The sequence below is a fragment of the Syngnathus scovelli genome, chromosome 2 (genome assembly GCF_024217435.2).
Source record: "Syngnathus scovelli strain Florida chromosome 2, RoL_Ssco_1.2, whole genome shotgun sequence".
NCBI classification, from domain to species: domain Eukaryota; kingdom Metazoa; phylum Chordata; class Actinopteri; order Syngnathiformes; family Syngnathidae; genus Syngnathus; species Syngnathus scovelli.
Genome location: NC_090848.1, coordinates 20,776,997 through 20,782,599, shown reverse-complemented (window position 1 = coordinate 20,782,599; position 5,603 = coordinate 20,776,997). Strand labels below are relative to the sequence as shown.

General features: G+C 50.5%; 1 long non-coding RNA gene across 2 annotated transcripts; it reads right to left on the bottom strand.

Annotated features, from left to right (window-relative positions):
* Positions 1-732: 732 nt before the first annotated feature.
* On the bottom strand, positions 733-3,197 carry LOC125988241 (uncharacterized). Of its 2 annotated transcripts, XR_007488263.2 has the most exons (6): positions 1,973-3,197; positions 1,757-1,845; positions 1,483-1,588; positions 1,147-1,252; positions 950-1,011; positions 733-827 (listed from the first exon to the last, which is right to left on the bottom strand). It is a non-coding gene; the product is annotated as an uncharacterized lncRNA (long non-coding RNA). The 2 variants fall into 2 exon arrangements; XR_007488262.2 differs by having other exon boundaries at positions 1,757-3,197.
* Between the last annotated feature and the right edge of the window lie 2,406 nt (positions 3,198-5,603).

Here is a 5,603-nt window from a genome sequence, read left to right as displayed (position 1 = left end):
TTTCAGTTCTGAAGGCTCCTTTTATCCCAAGCAAAGTGAAAGGTGGTAGGATAAAAATTGTAACAGGAACGCTATAAAAAATGTCAAGCCGTGAATATTTGTGCCCCCCTCCCATTTTGAGAACGGTGAGTCCTGGACATCGACTGGCTTTTTTTTCGTCTTCCTGGGGGTCTGCTCAGGTAGTGTGGCAAATTTGAACAGGTTCTCTCATTCCTAGCCCAAGTTACAGGGGGGGGAACATATCCTCACGAGTGCCCCGTGAGGATATGTCCCCCCCTTATTTTGAGAACGGTGAATCCTAGACTCCGACTGTTTTTTTTTTTCTGTCTTCCTGGGGGTCTGCTCAGGTAGTGTGGCAAATTTGAACAGGTTCCCTCATTCCTAGCCCAAGTTACAGGGGGGGGACCTATCCTCACGGGTGCCCCGTGAGCATATGTTCCCCCCTTATTTTGAGAATGGTGAGTCCTCGACTCCAACTGTTTTTTTCTTACTATTTCTTTACTTTTTCTTACCGCGGCAGTGATACTGTTATTACTGGACTTTATCAATGTCTTTGGCCTTATTTTCGTCCAACAACTTTGTTTCTTTATCATATAACATACATAAAAAATAATGACTTTAAACTTTATTAAGAAAAAAAATGTTTTTTAAATAATAAAATAAAAAAATAAAAAAATGTAATTAAAAAAAAGCAAAATGGTCTTCAAGAAAGCTCCAAATATTTAGAATTTAATTTCTGTACATGCTGTACACAAAAAAGAGCCTTCGGTTGGAGGCTCCCCGACACATACAAGATGGAACCACCTGCATCACTTGTCACACTGAATCTGGTAAAGAAAAAAGCAAGATCATACAATGCAGCACAATTACAATAATTTACAACGCATGTGTAATTCAATATATTTCTTAATCATCACATGCATTAGTTAACAAGACCTGACATAATTACCCATCTGTTGTCTGTGTCATGTGTAGCTTCCCCACAAACAAAGCACAAGTCAGATAAACCATCTGTGAAAACAAAGACAGAAGAATTGCTATCGTACTTCCCTGTGTAAAACTTAACTGAGTTGTATATAGCATTGATAGCACAGTCAGGACCATTCTTTGGGTGGCAATAACATCTCTTGGGTGCATATTACTTACCAGTCTCTAATAGAAGTGTGGTGGCAATTTGCAGCCTGTACCTATTTATATCGTGTGCCTTTGCTGAGAAGTCTATTTCTTCATTTGAAAGAAGATGTTCTGCAAACTGAAAAAGACAATGTCAGGTGTTGACAGTGCATAAAGAATGCCTTAAATGTTTGCCATCTTTAGCCTATATATCGTACAAAAAATTCTACTGTCAGACAATAATTTGTTTTAGTCTTTTGTTGTATGAACTCTAAATTAGTTTTTTTGTTTTGAGTAATGTTTGTTTAAGTTTTTGCATAATTGAGTGATATGAGTTTTGTAAATATAGTCTGTAAATCAAATGCATACTTTCAAAGCAAAGGCACCACAAGAGGTTGAATCTTGTTGCCTGGGATGGGGACAGTGAACACAAGTCCACCTGGAAACATTGCACCCTTTGTTGCGCATGAACGCCCTGAAATATAAGAGCCAGCACATAAACACAAATTTCAAGTTTTATCCGTCAATTACATAATTTGTATTGATAAAAACAAAAACCTAGTCCACTTTCAAAAGAAAGCGCACATCTTCAGTTAAATGTTGATATCACAATAGAACTCTGACTTTTAGAAGCTGTGCTTACCGGGTTGATTCCAGGCATTTTTTAATGTCCATTTGAGACTCACCAAGAGGATCAAGCAATAAGGACGTTTTTTCTCCTGGCATGATTGCCTATATTTTAAACACAAACTATAAGGTTTTATTATTCATATGCATGAATTATCAAACATTTTGCACATAACTATATATTTTTTGCTGTAATGTTACTCCCTCTTGTGGTATTAAAAAATTTCTTTACCGCCAGCTTCCAATGATTATGCTCATTGACAATGCCAACAATAAGTTTGTATTCCACCGGGTTGATCTAAAAATAAACAGAAGAAAAAAATACGTCTGTCAATAATTTAAATAAAATGTGTAAAGAACAAAATTAATGCCAATTGAGTTTTTTAATAAAATTGTTATAATGTCTTAATAACGTTGTTGGGCCACTAATTGGCCCGGCAACAATATTACGACGTTTAACTTCTTAACTTCATTGATAATTTTGCAAGATATAATTCAATAAACAGTACTAATACAGACAAACCTTGAGTCTCTGACTCTGTCAGGAATGAGTTGAGCCAGGGCGACCAAATGCAGCTTGAACCAGGATTTATTGCAGGGAAAAGGAGTTGGAAGGGAGGCAGGTGGGGAACCGACGACACAGACGGGAGGGAGACTCACTGCCAGCAAAACAGACAGACTGACCGACATGAAGTCCCCTTGGACAAGGTTAAAATTCTGACCGTGAGCCTTCAGACAGACCGAGGGAAAACCAGATGACAAGAACAGGAACACTGGGCACGAACAGGAATGGACACAACAGTGTTAAGGATCGGACAGTACAGCCAAGTGCGTAACGACGGACTTTATTTGAAGGGGATGATGGGAACAGCTGGCGCTGGAGCGGCGATCGGGCTGGAGAGGACAACGGTTCTGCGAGGGTTTCGAGTAGTCAAGTGAGTCAATTCTCTCCGGGATTGATGAGCGAAGCAGCATCAAGGGACAGACTGGCACTCGGGTCTGCGCTGGCGGCGCTGATATAGCGCTGTCCATGAACCCGTGGCAGGTGACGGTGATCCCACTGACAGGGGGGCGTGGTCCCGTCGCAGGTGGCACCAGCACGTGACAGAACCCCCCCCACAAGGGACGGCTCCCGACGTCCCCAGGAACCGAAAATAACAAAACAAAAAAAACTAAAAGGAAGGCAATACCCCGGGTGGCCAGGTGGAGGGGTCAGCACACCGCTGAAACGTCCGACACCTCGCCAGACGCAGGATCGACGGGCGCGGGGGCAGAAGACCCCGGTACCAGTGGGCAAGACCACCCTGGACCCTCACCCCTGGTCCCCCCCGTCCCTCCTCGGGCGCCCGCGCCGAGGACCCGGTTGGTCCGGATGACAGCGATGGAACTCCGTGATGAGCGAACGGTCGAGTATCCAGCGGCTCGGAATCCAGGAGCGGTGCGCGTCGTCATAACCCTCCCAGTCCACGAGGTATTGTATTGTATTGTATATCCGGGAGCGGACAGCGTAAGCCGGGCCCCCATTGACGAGCTGGGGCGGCGGCGGCGGAACGGGCACGGGGCCAACGCGCTTTCATGGATGGGCCGCACACGGGACACGTGGAACGTGGGATCAACCTTCATGGAGTCTGGAAGGAGCAGACGGACTGCGGCCGGGCCAATCACCTTCTGGATAGGGAACGGTCCAACAAAGCGGGGCGCCAGTTTGCGGGATCCCGCTCGCAGCGGCAAATCCCGCGTCGAGAGCCACACACGCTGCCCCACTCTGTACTCCGGAGCCGGCGTCCGGTGCTTGTTCGCCTGGCGGGCGTAGCCTGAAACAGAGCGGAGAAGAGTGGCCCGGCCCCTCGCCCAGGCACGATGACAACGGCGGACACAAGCCTGGGCCGACGGGCACGCCGCACCACGCTCCTGGTGGGCGAACAAGGGTGGCTGGTACCCGAAGACGCAGTGGAAAGGCGAAAGTCCAGTGGCCGAGCTGGGAAGGGAATTGTGAGCGTACTCTACCCAGGGAAGCTGTTGGACCCACCCGCGCTGGTCTCCGGCGGCCATGCATCGGAGAGACCTGCCCAGTTCCTGGTTCAGGCGCTCCGCTTGACCGTTGGACTGAGGGTGAAACCCCGAGGAGAGGCTGGCCGTGGCGCCGAGGAGTCGGCAGAACTCCGTCCAGAAGGTGGAAGCGAATTGAGGTCCTCGGTCTGACACGATGTCTCGTGGGAGACCGTGGTGACCAAACACCTCCCGCACCATGATGGACGCTGTCTGCTTCGCAGATGGGAGCCTAGGCAGAGGGATGAAATGCGTCATCTTGCTAAAACGGTCTACCACCGTGAGGACCACCGTGTTTCCCTCTGAGGGGGGGGAGGCCCGTGACAAAGTCGATCGACAGGTGAGACCAGGGACGCTGGGGAACCGGCAAGGGTTGAAGCAGCCCGGCCGGAGGACGAGTAGGCGTCTTGTAGCGGTTACAGATTGAGCAGGCTCTGATGTAGTCGCTGGTGTCCACTTGCCAGGTGGGCCACCAGAAACGCTGTGCCACCACGTACCTCGTGCGTGCAGCGCCGGGATGACAGGCCAGGCGTGAGTCGTGCGCCCATTGCAGCACGGCCGATCGCAGGCCTTCAGGGACGAACAGGTGACCCTCCGGGCAGTTGCTGGGGCCGGGTTGATCGCGTGATGCGGCTTCCACTTGGCGTTCGATCTCCCATGTAAGAGCCGCCACCCGAACCGAGCTCGGGAGGATAGTGGGAGGCGGACCCTGTCCCTCCTCCCCACCAGGAAACAAACGCGACAGGGCGTCCGCCTTCGCATTACGGGAACCCGGTCTGTAGGAAAGAGAGAACTCAAACCGGTCAAAGAACAGAGCCCACCGTGCCTGTCTCGCGTTCAGTCTCTTGGCTGATCTCAGATACTCCAAGTTGCGGTGGTCGGTCCAGACAATGAACGGAGTGGTGGCGCCCTCCAGCCAATGTCGCCACTCCTCCAAGGCCAACTTGACGGCGAGGAGCTCCCGATTACCGATGTCATAGTTCCGTTCTGAGGCTGACAAACGGCGAGAAAAGAAGGCGCACGGGTGGAGACGATCGTCTTGGCGGCTGCGTTGAGACAACACCGCCCCGACACCCACGTTCGAGGCGTCCACTTCGACCACGAACTGTCTGTCGGGATCGGGAACTCTGAGGATGGGAGCGGATGTGAACCTCCTCTTAAGCTCCCGAAATGCCTGTTCTGCCCGTTCTGTCCATTTGTATGGAGAGGCGGGGCTGGTAAGGGCGGTGAGTGGCGCGGCCGCCGTGCTGTATCCACGGATGAAACGGCGATAAAAGTTCGCGAAACCTAAGAATTATTGCAGCCGCTTGCGTGTCTCGGGAACAGGCCATGACGTGACCGCCTCCACCTTCCCAGGGTCCATTTCGATGGATCCCTCACGCACCACGTAGCCGAGGAATTTGACAGAGGAGGTGTGGAACTCGCACTTCTCTGCCTTCACGTAGAGCGAATTCTCTAGGAGGCGTCGCAGCACCGCCCGAACATGCTTGATGTGCTCAGGAAGCGAGCGGGAGAAGATGAGGATGTCGTCCAAATAAACGAACACAAATTTGTCCAGCATGTCTCGTAACACGTCGTTTATCAGTGACTGGAAAACTGCTGGGGCGTTGGTGAGCCCAAACGGAACCACCAAGTACTCGTAGTGTCCGCTCGGGGTGTTGAAAGCCGTCTTCCACTCGTCTCCCTCCCGGATGCGGATCAGGTGATAGGCGTTGCGAAGATCCAGCTTGGTGAAGACGGTGGCACCCTGAAGGCTCTCAAAGGCGGAAGAAAGAAGAGGCAGAGGGTATCGGTTCTTTACGGTGATTGCGTTT